Genomic DNA, 17,104 nt, shown 5'->3' on the forward strand with positions numbered 1-17,104 from the left:
AGCAAGAAGAGGCCACAACACAACGGAAGTGTTTCCAGGGGGCAGCTAAAAGTGATGGACACTGCTGCCACAAAAACGTCCAATACACCATAGAAATTCGGTTCCACACAGGGTTCGGGCCACCCGCGGCTCTTCGGCCCCTCTGCAGTGCCTGTACAGTACAATGTTGTGCATATGTTTAGCGAACGCTGAACTTAACGAATCAGTTTTCATATTATTTAATCATATTATTTAATTATATTTTTTAAAGACCTTAAAAGGGAGATAAAAAATCATTATAAACTTTGGGAAATTTGAAACAACAAATACAGAGAATGACCCTCAGGAGAGGACTTATACCCAAAACAAAACAGAACTGTCGCCATAAATTAAATCAAGCAACACCAATTTATTGATTTCAGACCCTAAACACGCCTGATTTCTGTTCATCAAAATCCATGAATTATTCTTTGTGAAAACGGTTAAATAAATATCGTAAAACTCACTATTGCACAATGTTGCAGATCCATGCCATAATTCATTCAGTTCTCTCTTAACCAACGTTCCATCCTTCCACCAATTTTCATGGAAAAGGGAAAAAGGGTGCAAATGCATAAACTCATTTTGCCTGTCCACTTCATTATATGCTAGCATATATTCAAGGCAACTAAAATTTTAAATCAAGTCGAATTTTATATGATCCAGTATCCAAAACTTGCCTCAAGGGCCTTGATGTATAAAGCATTATGACACCTTCTGTCATCAGTCCGCCAGTTTTCTTATATACATCTCCTATTCTGGATTAGAATAAAACACAGTAATAACCTCCCTCATTTCCATAATCCTGCAGATAAGGAGAGTGGCCACTAACATCCCCAAGCAGCACATTAAAGTTTTCAAATCCTGACTGGATACTGTGGCAATAGCAGCTTCTCATCACAGAAGGTGCTGAATCATCTTCCAGCGACAGCTAGTTGGTGGGGCTGTGGATGACAACACTTTACTGTTTGTGTAAGATGCCAGCTTTGTTGCAACTGTGGCATTAACAATTTATGTTTAGCACACCTGCTCCGAACACATGATCTGCACGGTAGTAGAGGAGCACATATACACAGCTTTAAAAGTGCAATGATCTCAATTCCCGTCTCTTAAGTACATAATAATACTACAGAGTGCTGCAGTAAAGAATAATAACTGATTTCTTGTGTTGTCGAGCACTTTACTAAATAAATCTATTAAGTGTCCTTCGGGTGGACAAGACGGGAGACCAGAGAAAAGGAATGACCTCTACAGAAGTGCTGAAATTGCACTGCACGCAGAATGATAGCAAAGCTAAAACACAAAAAAAAACAGGAAGAATTGATGGAGAAAAAGTGAAATGATGCCACGTTTATAGGTTTATCCTCTGTATTGTTCTAGTTTGCCGGAGAACACCTTCCGCATGATAACAAACTTCAAATCTCCACAGCGGTAGCCACTTTCTCCATTCTTTTCCCGTTGTGTACCAATCAGCTGTAAGTCTGCTTTTCTGTGTAATCTCTGTGCACCTTCCACCTCTTCCTCCCTCCTCTCTTCCTCCATTCCTCCCATCCTTGTTTCTCTCCGAGTGAGATGAGTCAGGGAGCAGCGAGGGGTCCAAGATATTTGCATGGGTGCCTCGCCTCATTTCCTTCCCTAATGGGAGACATGGGAGCGTGGCAGCAGACTGAAATGGGGGCTGTGGGACAGGAGATGAACGGTCGGTGGGTGGGTGGGTGGGTGGAGGAGGTTGACAGAATGAGAGGCAGACAGGTACATAGTGTTAGATGCAATGAAACGAAAACAAACTGAATGATGGAGTGTGTTCAAGCAGGCTGGTGGGCACTGGAGAACACATTAGCATGAAAATAGCAAACAGCCAGTAATGCAAATGATGCACATTTCCACAAGTGAGTCATTTGTACCCTAAGTGTGCTGATTAAAATTGAGGCAACACTGTGATTCATTGTTGCTTCTGCTTTGTGACTAACTCAATCTAGACACCACCCTCCTCCTCCTCCTCCTCCTCTTGGAGATGCGAGATGGTTCACTGATTCATCCGCTCTGCAAGGACAGAAATGTTGGTACTCTTACATGTGTACTTGTGTGTGGAAGCATGTGTGGTATGGGTTTCTCCACATTTGGTGGTGGGAAGTCAAGCACCGCTGACTGGCTCACTCCAGTAGAGGAGAGGCCCACACAGCATCCCCATGACAACACTACCAACACTTGCCAATATGAGCACCTCTACCTATCTAAGTCATTAGGCAGGCAGCCACTGATGCATTACCCATCATCAGATGGTGCACAATAAACAGCTAGACCCTCACACACAAACAACAAACCAATACAGACATAGTCTGAAACAAAAAACGACTGTGGTGCCAATCCATAGTTTTGGCTGCACAAAAAGACCCTTGACACTTAATGGGAGTGTTATACAGCATAAATAGACACAATAGGTCCCAGTCCCTGCCCGCACCCTGTCCTCGCCGTGAGACTCTCACCAAATCACCCAGCTGCAGGAGGTGATTTGGACCTGCGAGCATCCCTGTTTGCCATCCATCTGGTACTGCTGGGGAAGGGTTCAGTGTGCGTGTGCTTCTGTTTGCAGCAGTGAACGATTGCATGCCAGGCCCCTGGGCAAGCACCACTCTGTGCAGAACCTAATGCTTGCGTTATTGCTCCCCAAGGGAAGTGGGGCTGGTAACCCAGTACAGCTGAGCAGGCTCCAGGCTGAAGGGGGGGAACCACGGAGGCTAAGTCTGAAGGGATGCAAGAGGAGTTTGCCAATCATGGACGTTTTCACTCAGGGTAACGCCTACGGCCACCGTGAGAGGAAGGAAGGGAGGAACTGTACACACCAAAGAACAAACATCAGTCGCAGGCTTCTGCTGTATCACTGCATTAAAACAAATACAAGCACATCTTTTCCAATAGACAAGTTCTGTGACAGCCTGGAACAGGACATTTCATATTTACATTCATTAGACCATATTTGCCTAATAGACTCCTTTCACCCTTTAAAAAAATACTTCACAACTATTTACTATATACTCCAATGAGACTGGGGTAATCACAAAGAGACTTATTTTAATGATGGAGATGTTCCTGACTTCAGTAAGGGTCAAGTATTAAAATGCCTGGATCCTTAACTTCCCATGAAGTGAACACTTAAGTGTCCCCTCATACAGAGGACAGCAGAAGTGTCTGTAGAATGGCTGAACAGCTTTGGAGACCCACTACAACCGAACCTCTGTGACATCAGAAATGAGGGTCTGCACAAATTATGGAACTTTTATTTTATATTCACACCAATACCTTATAAAACAGTCACTGTCCAGACAAGTGCTTTACCTCTGTAGCGGAAAATAATCTCTTGACCATTCACATAAACTGCTCCTGCCAGTGTAAACAGGAAGCAGATTGTCTACTCTACAGTTGGTTGTTTAATTACAGAAAATACTGCAAACCAGGAAAAGCAATGGCAAAAAGAAAGACCAGGCATTTATTTGTTTGGACCAACAGTGGGGTGGAGTTGTTATCCAAACTTCAATTCCACCCCTGGTAGTTGATTTATGACTAAATGTGAGCAATTGCAAGTGTCTGAATCATTGTTTCCCAAATTCTCCATTGTTGGGGTTTGAAAACTCTGGAAAAATGTAGACGTCAGGCATTAAAAGTCAAAAACAACGTAGCACTTTAAACCTAAAACACACTTTGACATATATGTTCTCTTTGCAAAGTCTGTACTCAGGTGCATGGAGTGGAAATGTAGACGAGGGTTGCCTTTTTTTTCTTTTAGGATCTTTGTGAAAGTCTCTGATGATCTTTTTGTCCAACCACTAAATGCGAGAACTATGATGCCTTCTAGGAGAGTCATAGTCTGATTGAACAATGTACAAACTACTTCTGAGTTTGCTCCAGGCCTTGGTGCCTCTTTGCATTGTTAATGTCTTTGAAAAGCTAACACAGGCTTTCTGTTTAAACATCCTCAAACTCAAAGATCAGTTGCTGCTGATGACTTATTTCCTCTCACCTTGACAAAGCTCCTGTAGAGTCACCTGAGACATATGCCATCATTTCTCCAGGCAGGTATTCCACGTGAATAGTTAGCTGATCTTGAATCGAAAATTGCTAGAGTTACCCCTAATTAATCTATTTATGAGTGGTTCCCCTGAGCAATCTGTCAGTAATCAGCTGAGGACCAAAAAACTGATGATATTTGAGGTTGCACTCTAATGATGGTGATTGTGGTTGTTGCAGCATCACACTCTTTCCCTGTTAAAACAATCATCTCCTCGGCCCTCCTTTAATTGGGATTGACATTTAAATGAAGTAGTTAATGTGTGCCAAGGACAGAGTCTGCCGTGTTAACAATTAAAATGCTGCTTAATGGGGCATGCCAGAGCTATTTTGAGTGCATGTTGTGGGAGAAAGAATAGGGCATACTCTATTAGTCAGAAACCAGAGCGTTTCCCTGAAGTGGGCCAAGGTCAGAGATACTCCTTCCGTTCTAGGCTAGCTGCTCATCATGCAGGCTCTTCAAACCCCTGACTACAGTCATTAACATAAACATCAACCTGGGAGAAGGCTTTTAGCATACAAAAAGTGGCAATCGAGAATATTCTGTCATTTATGCAACACCTCTCTAAGCATGTAGAGATGCGAGGGCTCGGAAGTGCCCTCGGGGCCCATTACTCCTCTCTTTGAGAGACAGGCCTCCTCTCACATCTATCTGGCTCTGTCTCGGATATAAAAGTAGTGTATGTCCAGGGTGTTAGGTACCAAGGAAGGTGGACTGACCTGGCAAGACGTTTTGGGGCTTAGGAGATCAGAGAGCGGAAAAGAAAAACAGGCAAGAGAGAAGGAGGTGTAGCAGCCGCCAAAGTCAGACGCTAGGAGTAAGGGTCTCAAAGGCGTATGTGTGGACAGGAGGGAAACAAGATGGAGCACAGAGAACGTTGTGCCAGAGAGAGGTGGAGGAGGAAGTTAAATACAAAGCTCCAATGTATGCCGTTTCCACCAATCCCATCTTTCTGCCTTCAGCCCTCTAAATGCTCCAGTGTGCCCCTGCGTCCGGGGCCAGAGGGGGAACAGGACTGTGCTCTGTGCTTTACCTACCTTGTGCGGGGTCGGTCTCCCTGCAGGCAACCTTCAGTGTGTGCATTAGGGGTTAGATTTGAGTCCAGGGCTGTGTGTTCATGTGCCACAGGAAAGTTTACAGTGGAGGAGGAGTACCTTGATATAGGCTGTGAAGTGGGCAGCCTGTCGGGGTCCACCAGAGGCAATGACTGAGCACAGTGTTAAGAATATAAAAGTGATTCCTAGCACTTGCGACATTTCCAGCAAACTCATGAAATGCTCACGTGTGACTGGCATCCGACAAGTTTATATTATCCTTTGATGATAGCCCTGGAATTTTAGAGACGTCTTGATCAGATTCTGGATGCATATTTTGTTAATTAGTTTGTGTTATAACAGCTATACTTGTGCTTTAGAGAATGTAACAAGATTGCAAAAAAAGGCAACATGGCATTTCAATTCCAACCCTTTAGATAAAACGCTACCAACAACAGCTGGTTATCTTTGCTATATCTAGTTGATGTTATATTTAATGGACAGAGATGATAACTTTCACTAAATTGACCATATACGAATAACGTGTATTTTTCTTATTCTGTTAATATTTGGTATGACTGTACTATGTATATTATATTCTTTTGTGAGTTTGCATTAATTAATATACTCAAACGACTGATTGAGATTTCATGGACTCTTTGTCCTGAATAATGAGCCCTGATTACTCGTCGTCAGTGATCACCCCCTTGAAAGGGCTTAAATATAAAACCCTTAATTACTAGTGCTGCAAAGGAAATCTATTGGTATGGAGATTTCCCCACCTCAAGGAAGGTAAAACATATCCTGGGATCTATTTTAATAGAATATCACACCCATGTCTGAATATGTCTCCAAGTACATTTGCATTTATGCGAGTACAAGACAAAGTGAGACAACACAAGAGGTGATCTGCAGCCTTGAGGTTGTCTTGTTCAGATGTTCCCTCCTGTGTTTTCTCTGTCTAAGTTCGCCTTCGGAAAACGTTACCAGAGCCCAGAGTGAGTGTGTTCTCTTTCAGCACAGTGATCTAGTTATTGATTTCCTTCAGACTTTCGTGGTTCAATTTGGAAGAGCGACTTGTTCTGATCCTTTCGTTATTTCTTAGAACAGAGTCACTGATGCGTCACTCTGCCACAGATCCTGTACCACCCTGTTCACGCGACAGGCAGTATTAAGACACAAGAAGAAACAACCCTGCATCAAGTTACCCTAAAAACATTGGGGGGGGGGGGGGGGGAATTGTATGTCAGCCTGAAAACTGCAACAACTAAATAGAAGAAGTAAAGATCATTAAAATAAAGGTAAAACGATTTTGGACAGACATACTTACATTAAGTGTGAAAAGGACAGAAACATCATCACGTTTGTTAAGGTTCCGTTAATGCAAAGAAATGCATCCTTTTAAAAAGAGTGGCTGTATTAAGCTTGGATCAAGGGTGCTGCACAAATGTATGAGTGCAAAGCAGATGTGGACTATCTGGATGTAAAGTCAGCATCTGTTCTTTCCTCTCCCCTCACGCTTTCTTCCAGAGCTTTGGTTGAAAAAACTGAGAGTTGGCTACGTGCTCTTCCAGGGAGCAGGTGCATTCATTTTTCCACTCTCTCCATCTTCTGCCATGCCCCCTCTCTGACAGCGAGGCTGTTACCATTGTTAACCCCACCTCAGCGAAAACGCTCCCAGGAGCGGAGCACTGAAAGATGACCCTTCTGTTTACGGAGAGGAAAAGAATATATGGTTCAATTATAGGTTCTGTCAACCCACTATGAGTTTGTGATGGCCTAACCGGAGCTGGCGGGAGATAAAGTAAGGCCGATAACTAATGTAGTACAAGTGAAGATCATTGTGGGATCAGCGGCTGCTGCCTTGTTTACTGTGCGTTGCTTACTCTAAATCTCAGGGTGTTTTCACACCTGAAAGTCCGAACCATGGTCTGAACCATGGATCGTGTCATTGTTATATTCATTACATTTGCTTTGGTTTCATATTGTTAGTTAGGGAGAGAACATAAGACTTTTGTCTACCTATACTTGACAATGATTGGTTTGTAAATGGGTAGACATACACACAGTCAGGGTGTTGTAAATGGTCAAGTTTCTGTATTTACATGGCACTTTTCTAGTCTTGATGATTACTCAAAGCTCTTTAAAGCACAGTTTTACCATTCACACATTCATACAGTGCATCTCTCTCTATTAGACACACATACACTCAAACACTTCTGGCACAGCAGTTAGAGGCAATTTGGGGATAATTTCAGTTATTTTATTCCTTGAATTTGGTTTTTCAGCTCGGAGGGACCTTTTAACTTTGTTAATTTTGTTGCCACTGTAATAACATCATGATATTACTACCAGCAGAATGAGTGATCTTATCATTCAAACATCAATTCATCGGAGTTGGAGACTACAAGCAATCCTGTGAGCAGCATCAGCTTCTTTTCCAACTTTCGACTATTAGTCTGAAAGAAAAGTAAGTCCGTGAAAAAAAGAGATCACAGACTGCTAACGATTTAAACTACGGTTAATTGATTCTGTTCATTGGTCAGACTACATTTTGCTCCATTGGTCCTGACCATGGTCCAAGGCACCTTACTATGTTCGAACTAAACCGAAAAGTCCGAAGGCCAAACAAGGTAGAAGTGGTGTGTGCTCAGAATGGCCAACCCATACAAGTAGAAGTACTTGTCAACCTTGCCAGTCAACTCTGGATAGGGAGGATGTGTACTGTAGAGGCAGTGACTCACCGAAACAGGTCAGAGATGCTGGGAGACACGAGGAGAATCAATGCAGTGAACAGACAAGATTTTAGTAGATCAGTGAGTCGATGTTTGCGTCAGCTGCCTGAGTGAGGAGCCGCTGTCTGGGCGGCTGCTGCAGGGCTAAGAGGGATTTTAAACAGGAAGAAGTGGTGTTAATGTGCGATCTTGAAGAGTAGAGAGCTGGCCTTTCTTTCTTCATCCACTCTCAGCCCACCAGTTTGACACAGATGATAAGAGGCCCCAAGCAGAGGGCAAATGCACATCACCCACACACGCTCGTTCAGCAGGAGAAATGAAAAACACCTCGGCTATAAATGAGAAAGGAAAGATAGAGGAAACAACCTGAAAAAAAAACCTGCAAACACAAAATGAAAACTGTGACCGTGGAAAGAATAAACAAGCTCAGTTTCCTAGAGCCGCTTAGTCCACATATGGTAAAAGAGTGATAATCTGACTTTTAATCAAAAGCCAGGCCCCCACTGATAGGTTCGCTAAGCCCCAGTTCATTGTGAGGAGGTGTTCAGACCCGGATGAAAGAGCGGGGCTGAATGGTATCAGCGACTCTGAGTCAGCCGCTACGTCAATGGTGGCATCACAGGCCCCGTCTTCAGCATCACCAAAGCTATCCGGCTACTGGGGCGACGTGGGTCGCACCCATCGACGTCCCGCCTCCTCTGCGTGGCCTGCGTGGTTCACAGAGAGGCACACGGTGAAAATGGATTGCGTGCCTCAGATCCAGGCCTCCAGACGGTGGAGGTTACTGTGATCAGCATGGATTAGATGTCTTTCTGGCCTGATCAATGAGAGATGGAGGCTGGCAGGAGGGAGGGTTGGTGGCTTGGTGGGGTGGAGGAAGCTTTGGCACCACCTCCTGCAGGCTGTAATGACTCTGATAGCTGATATCTATTGCTGTGGGAGGCAAGAGAGGAGCTGTCTGTTCGGGAAATAAACCAGATCCTGCTCCTGAAGGACGGGAGCATGGATGTAAGCTAAAAAACCACAGACAGACAATCCACAGAAGCACACAGGCTTTACGTCTCATTCAAGGTGAATGTAAAAGTGGTTTCATAAGGGGACTCTAATGGCTGAAATTCTAGTTTCCCGGATAAATTTCTGAGTATAATTGTTGGAGAAGCAGCATTAACAGCCGTTTTGCTGCTTCAACGAGACGCAGCAGAGTGTCCAGAGAATCACACATCCACTTAATGACACAGGTATGAAACATTTCTGCCTCACAAATCTCGATCTCTCCAAACTCAATCATGTCGCGTCCGAGCAAATACTCCACAATGCCGGCCGTTTACATTTAATACTTACAGACTGAAAACAGATTTAGGGCTTCTTCTTCATTCAACAGTGTTTCATAAACGACATACACCCTGTGTTACTGTGATGGAAGGACGAGGCTCACGGGTACAGACAGGTACAGGTTCATTCCATATCCGAGTGTAAAACAGATGACACATATCTGCGGGGGGGCCTGTCGTACCTGATGGCGGCTTGTGCTACATATTCATCATTTGCTGCCATTTCACATTTGGGTGACGGCAAAATGTCCTCAGCCTGCTGTTTAATAATGGTCCTTTCAGATTATATTTTTTCCTCAGAAACCTTCTGCTGAAAAATGTATGTCACAAAAGATATTCTTAGCTTCATCTCCTGTATACTGTACACCTCCACTAAGTTGTGCTACACAGCCCAGTAAAGAAAAGAGAGTTACATCATTGGAAGCAATAGCGATAGTTAAATGGACAACATGCAACTCCGGTTGTGAGGCATCTTTTAATAAAAACAACAACAAAAGATCTAGTTGGATGATGTCGTGAAAAATCTACCTGACCTCTCAGGTGCAAATCCAGTTCATTGCTGAGGTTTTATTGAAGTTAAGCAGAAAACGGGAATGAGTAATCGTGATTAATTACAAGTGACAAATACAAGCAGTGGAAGGAGAGAACAGCCGACTGGCTAACGGTGTGTTTTTACTTCATCACAACGTTGTTTGTCCTGAAACTTATAACGGAGCCAAATGTGACGCCTTCAAAGGGCGACTAAAATGAAACGTCCCATTACCTTGAATAAAATTGAGGATTTCTCTCGGTTTAAACATTGTTGGAAACATTTTGGATGATGCAAGTACACAAGTCAAGATAATATACCGGTCTAGTCATTATTTGACATTTCAAAAGAATAACTACACATTAGGCTTCATCTTTAAGTTTAAACTCATAGCCCTTCACTAGAGAAAAAATACTAGATGAGTGTAAACCAGAGCCAAAGTGGCGTAATGGCCAAATTGTGCTAAAAAGCACAATATCATTCAAAAGCTTTTCGAGTGCAGGGTGATTCTGACATTTACCCTCTGAATAATCCCTATTAGCTAAATATCTTTTACTTAAACTAATGCATTCCACTCATTCACATTTAGCCAGCGAACGAGCAGGAGCCTGTAAAGAGCGACGGTATTATTCCTGACTGCAGCACCGCCTGGGATTCACAGTAAAAAGAGAAATCTCAACACTTATTACATGAATACTGCGATCACAATCCTGACAGTGGACAAGTGATGAGGACAAGGGATCAACATACTTCATCCCGACTGAGAGAACTAGTCTTCTAATGTAATGAGTAATGAGGGAAGACAGAAAAAGAAGGGTACTATTTGGTGACTATTATGCCCTTGAGCAAGGCATTAAACCCAAAGCAGGTTCGTCAGAGCTCCACTTGTGCCAGAGATTAACGTGTGTAACTCAATGAACACCTGAATGGGCGTTTCTACGAGAAAAAAACCAACATTTATGCTAAAGCCATACTAAAACATACAAAAAAAAATAACATAAACCCCACGTGTGTGCAGAGTAAGCAAACAATATGAATATTCATGAAAGCTGTCCATAAGAGCCTGTTTCTGATCAAATGTGTTCGGCCTCCACCCTTCCTGGTCCTGCTGAGGGCAGCTGGCTGCAAACAAGTGGTCTATTTAGTGTTTGTTGTTGTTGTGTGGAGTGGCTGCGGAGGTTTACCTGGCCAAACACACTGAGCCAGTGTTCCGCGCCAGAGCTCCGTCACTCACCAGCAGCCCGGCAGCATAAACGCACCACTGTGTGCACGCGTGTGTCTGTGTAAATGAATGTGCGGCGCTAACACTGGGGCCACTGTCAGTGTGAGTCACTAGTGTATCTATAGCTGGTGGCAGTGAGTCGAACTCCTGGTGCTTTCGGTTAATGGGGGTAATGATTTCATAACAACCAATCAAAAGGAGATCTGAAAAAAAGTGCAGATGCTGAATGGAAAAGGGGATTCTGTGACTCTACTGTAGGTGGATCTACCTTCATTCCCCTTCAACTATATGCTCTTATTCCTCGCTCTCAGATCACCTACTGTTCTGGACACGGGACTTAGAGGGGAGAGCGAGGCGCAAAAGGTGTTATGAGATAACGGGAGGGGAGTTACACAGTGACACAGAGAGGGAGAAAGTTAAATCCACACCTGGCTTCCCCAGGGGTCAACAGTGTCAGCCCTGCAGCTCCCCACCGAGGAATAGGCAGACACTGCTGAGTCTATCCCCAGGCTGAGCACCTCCGGTTAGGTGTGCCAGTCAGCCGGGCAGGCAGGGGGCTGGGGGAGGGAGGATGAAAAAGGGCAGAGGCCCGAGGCATGCTCCGTGCAGCTGTCAGAATCTGTGACCCCCACCCTCTCAACCCACACTGTGTCTCTGCCACCGACAGACAGTGGAGGGGCTCGGAGGTCGAAGAGCATCCCCTCTTTCACGTTCCTTCTCTCAAAAGGAGAGTAGGAGAAGTTTTTATTTGTTTTGATAGAGATTTTCTCTTTTTATTTCACCTATCATGCAAGTCATTTGAAACACAACATCTGAATTAACGTGGGAATGTTTTTTGCACTTTAATTTGTATCCCCCAGAGGCCAAATAATATACTTGTTTCTGTAAATATAAGGAAGTTGTGGGGCCATGTAAGTATTAGATGTGACAGTGTTGCTCTACTTGGTGATGACAGAACAGTGATGTCCACCAGTGCCAAGCCTCCCACCCGCTAATTGGGAATTAACTGTGCGTTTGTATTGGCAAGTGAAAACACAGCCAGCAAGTCCATCACAGTTTAAGCACTAAACTTTTCAGACAATCCCGCTAAAGGTCACCGAGCTACTGCGATCGCTTTCAGCACAGGATGAAATCATAGCAAGCGGCCGAACAGAGAGAAAGAGAGAGAGAAGGAGGAGGGTGAGAGAGGTCGACAAAACATCCAAAACGTGTGTATGAACTCTGTGTATGGACCTGTGGGCTCCAGCTGTGTGTGTGCGTATGTGTGTGTGTGTGTGTGTGTGTGTGTGTGTGTGTTTTAGTGTGTGTGTGTGTGTGTGTGTGTGTGTGTGTGTGTGTTGCTCAGCTTGAGCAGTCTGGTCACCTTGGCTCAGCAGGTTCTGATACCATGGAAAGCAGCAGCAGCATGGAGGAGCACCACCGGAGGGTGAAAGTGAAATAGCGAGAGGCCACTTGAGCAGCAGATGAGCAAGAACCTGGACAAAATTAGAATTTGAGAGACAGCGACGTGAGAACAAAGCGGCTGACAGTAAAACTAAAAACACCGGTTTAGAACAAGATGCCTTGCACATGCATATCTCAACACTGACAGATTTGACAAACATCAGCAGTGAGAGGCACAAATTCCTCAAGGTATTTATTTTGAAAAACCTCAACATTAAACAATGGTAAACCGACCTAAACGTCACTGGTAGAAGTGTCATTGAGTCAAAGCAGACTTATATTGAGACTGTGACTCCTCTGCATGTACATCCATAGATGACGTATAGGTGTTGGAGCATTATTGTGGAATTCTGAGGTGATTCAGATGAAGAGTAGTAGATGAGATGAAGAACGATCATGAAAAATTGGACTTCACTATCAGTGTTGCAATGAAAGTGTCTACCTTCACATTTTTTTATCATAATGAGAGTCAGCATTGTTCTCTATGTCTCTCCCTCTGTCACAAAATTTTTTTCCTTCATCAAACATCCAACCCAGAATTGATAATAATATTCATTAGGGCTTCAATAACAAATCTATCTGTAATATTATAGTTACATCTAATGAAGAACATAAATGCATTGTTAAATTCCTTAACTACTCCTGAATTCAGATCAGCAAATGAAACTTAACTGCACCAGAGTTTGAAATTTAGTCTAAGCTGGTGCCTCCTATTTTTCTGTTAAATAAAAATAGAAATGTTGAGAGTAGAATGAATCCTAACAACCTTCTCAGTTTAACAAAATTTACCCTCAAATTTACCCTCGAATTAGAACACCAACACAATGAACTTCCCATTATGCCTGTGAGAAAACATCAGAGTCAGAGTAAAACACTTCATGCTCTGAAGGAACTACTACTCTGTTGTTAGGATTTACTGGGAAACCATAACATTCCAAAACAAAATGAAAAGAGAAGTTTTTTCCATCTTTGCCGCCTCACTTCTCTCATGTGTGTTCACCATAATAATTTAGCTGGCTGGACCTGGATGGTTTTTCAGTAACGGCCAACAACTGACACAACGCCAGAGTTTTCCACGCACGTCCAGACAGGATGTCAATACTACATTCATTGTAATCCTGAAACCAGACGTCCTGTAACCGCTCGTGACAAATATGTGCACCATCACACAGCATCTCTCTCCTCTAGTCAAGGTAAAAGCTCTAAAACGCCAAACTCCCTCTAGCAAAAGGTGAATAAATAAATAAACAACAATAAAAGACAAATGACTTGAGAGAAACTCATTGCACATTTAATCACAACAGCAAGACGGATTGGAGCATTATCAGCCAGGGCCATTCAGCGAGAGAAGCCAACTCTAAAAAGGTGCCGTACATAAATAAAGTCACAGGCACAGAGCAGCTGCTGTACGTCAATTTCTCGAAATCAATCCTGTGATATTTCACTTCATTCATGAGAAAGAATTCTGCTTCAGAGTTTCACATGTTTAACCGTGAAACCGCTCGCTTAACGAAGCCTGACTGATGCCAACATGGAAACATCTCTCTCTCATCACATATGTGATGATTATTTTTGATGAAACAGAATCAGAATCATTTATTAATGACAACACATCCAAGTGGGTGGCATTATTTCACTGCACAACAATCTAAAGCTCATGTCAGCATGAAAATGACCAAAGACATCTACATACACTGCAGTGACACTACAAAATGACACTAGATAACACATGGGCAGCACAATATCACATACAATAACATAACACTGCAGATAATGTCAAGTGCATGTTCAAGAATTCCTTCATAAACAAGAGAATGTTGAATTTTGTCCTGTTTGACCATAGTATATAATATATATACGTATGTATGGGCAGATATTTATCATACAAATTGTATTGCAAGCAAAGATGCCCACGACAAGGGGGAGGACTCTGTAACCAGTCCGTTATGATATAAGCTCATCATAAGGAGATGTATATAAACCACAGGGATAATCTTTTATAAATATTATTTCATAAACTATACCAGAGGTGAAAAAAACCTCTCATGAGTCTGATGAGGTCAAAAGTATTAGAGTCCATACCTAAATCTGTACTTAGAAACTGTCAATGACTCAAATGGATTTTCCTGGAAAGAAAAGTGAATATTTTATTTGTTATAATGACACAAAATGTCATCTCAATAGGCAGCAGTGCGGAGCAGAGCGTGGGGGAGGAGGAGAACTTATTGACCATGTTCAGTGGAAAACATTATTAAATAAGATGAGGGCAGAGATGGAGCACATGAGAAGGAAATTATTCCAATATTGACCTGCAGCTGAATGTGAACATATTAATTCATTTGAAATCTTTTTCGGTTCGATAGTTAAACTAAAAACGGCAACATATATGATACAGCATCCAAACGTAGTGATGTTATGGTGCTATAGTCTTGTTTTGTGTATTCTACCTTTGCATTTAGTTTTTTTTTTTGATTTATTTTTCCATTAATCTGTCATATTAACACAGCAACGTATCAATTTAAACCTCATAATCCCTTTTAAAGTATTTTCTTCCCTGTGGGATGACAAGTGTGTAGAAAAGGGGGTTAGAGGTCCCGCGCTGCTGATGCGCAATTACGCATAAACTCCTAAATGTATTTCTCCAACGCGCTGTTCATTCACCAATCCAAGCAATGAGCGAAATAAAACTTTACCAGAATACACGTTTAATTCACCCCACTATAAGAAACTAACGCATCAAGTATCGTATCAGCACAGCCAAATAAAAACTTTTTTTGCACATGACGGTATTGATCCACAACAGAAGAGGAGACGAGGCGCTCTGTCTTACCGGTCCCGCTCCGTCTGGTCCGCGCTCAGCAACAGTGGAGACAGATTGGAGGTCTGTGGACCGACGGCCAACCGCTGCCAACGCAAAACGCTGCTCCGTCCAGTGCAGCGGTTTAGTCAAGACAGAGGCAGCGACGCAACACTCAGGGCAGGAAACGTCTTTTCGCAATAAAAGCACAGAGTGGGACTACACAGGTGGAGAAACAGCTGGCACCACCACAGCGTTGAAGTTTGATACACGTTTTGAGATTAAAACTAATTTACGAAGCTGTTTGACTTGTTCATGCTTTCGGGTTATGTTGGATATTTATCTCTGACAAACAAAACCTCTCAAAGTGGACCTCTGTATTGTACAGTTATACAAACATGCATATAAATCTCGAACAACAAAGCTCCACATGGATGTGTATCGGCTGTGCTAATTATTTATTTTCTTTTTCTAACTGACTTCATGGCCCACTAACGCAATTTTATAAAAAAAATTATAATAAAGTTTTAATTTGAAAAATATGGACAGCTCCTTCCCACAAGCCATCATTGAACTGAACTCTATGAAGCAGGGTGTGTGTGTGTGGTTTTCATATCTGTGCAATGACAATAAAGCTTCACAAATCTAAATGAAAAATAAGAATTTCCTGGTTTCTAAGGGTGACTTAACTTTGATCACTTCACACAGAAGCTGGTTCATCTCCAGCACTAACAGTCCCTGATCCAAATGGTTTAAGTTTTGTAACTGTAATCATCAATGACATCAATAGTTTAATAAAGTATATCCTACAATGTGGCAAAACTTAAATCTTATATCTATACAAGTCATATGATTCATATATTATACATACATACACTATTTTTAAAAATGTATATTCATATTATATATTATGCTGTTGTGAATATATACCATATATATATACAAATATAAATATGTATGTATAAACACAAAATTGTATTATACTCATATTTATATTGTTGTACACCATATACTGTCCTTGCCTACTGGTCCAGATGTTAAACAACATGCATGTAAATCCTTTCATAATAAAATGATTTTATTCATCATTAACCAACAGATCCCAGCAGTTGAAGGTAAATAGCTCACTTTCCACCATCAAATATTGGAGCACAGGTGAACCACAGGGCTGCCTGATCTCTCCTTTCCTTTCCTTTCTTTTCTGATATTACAGAGATTTGAAGCTTGTTGCAGCGGGGTGACTTTCCGGCTATGTACTTGGATGAGATTGACACCTTTAAAGACTGGACTGACAGTCATCATCTAATTTTAATATTAAAAAGAGGAAAGAGATGATATTCGACCGCAGAGAGGTGAAAGTCTATGACCCAGTGATAATCGGTGTCCAAGTTATTGAGCAGGTTAGCACTTTTAAATATCTCGGCATACAGCTGGACTGTAATCTGACATGTCTGTAGACTGAAGTCTGTAGACTGTAGTCCCCCGTGTGGACTTTCTGTGTGGGAAGTAAGATCAATGGCTGCACTTCCTACGCAGACTTACACTGTTCGGAATGAGCACCGACATCATCTCGTTATTTTATGCTGCTGTGCTTGAAAGCATAATTAGGTATGGAATGCTGCATGGTTCGGCACTCTCACAATCCAGTTAAAATCTAAAATTGAGAGCATGGTAAAAGCGTCCATGAAGGTGTTTGACAAAAAGGACAAACCTTCCCTTCAGACCATCTACGAAGGTTCTGTGGTCAGACTGGCACACATAGTGCTCCCCAGATTTGTCCGGTTACCATCAGGCAGACGTAACAGAGAACTGTAAGTGTAAATCCAACCGCCTCAAGCTCTCATTCATCCCAACCTCTATCATACCAATCAATAAGGAGACGTGTTGATTCAGTCGTGTCTCTACACCCATTGCACTTTGGCTAGCACG

At 42.5% G+C, this 17,104-nt stretch overlaps 1 protein-coding gene across 1 annotated transcript in view; it reads right to left on the bottom strand.

The window, feature by feature from the left end:
• The window catches only part of znf385c (zinc finger protein 385C), a 129,119-nt gene extending 113,824 nt beyond the window's left edge, over positions 1-15,295 (bottom strand). The window contains exons 1-2 of the mRNA XM_053444398.1: positions 15,209-15,295; positions 12,299-12,410 (exon numbers count right to left, since the gene is read on the bottom strand). The gene's annotated coding sequence lies outside the window, so the exon portion shown is untranslated. The remainder of the gene's footprint in view (positions 1-12,298; positions 12,411-15,208) is intronic.
• Positions 15,296-17,104: the final 1,809 nt, after the last annotated feature.

This window comes from Pleuronectes platessa, chromosome 16 (genome assembly GCF_947347685.1).
Source record: "Pleuronectes platessa chromosome 16, fPlePla1.1, whole genome shotgun sequence".
NCBI lineage: Eukaryota > Metazoa > Chordata > Actinopteri > Pleuronectiformes > Pleuronectidae > Pleuronectes > Pleuronectes platessa.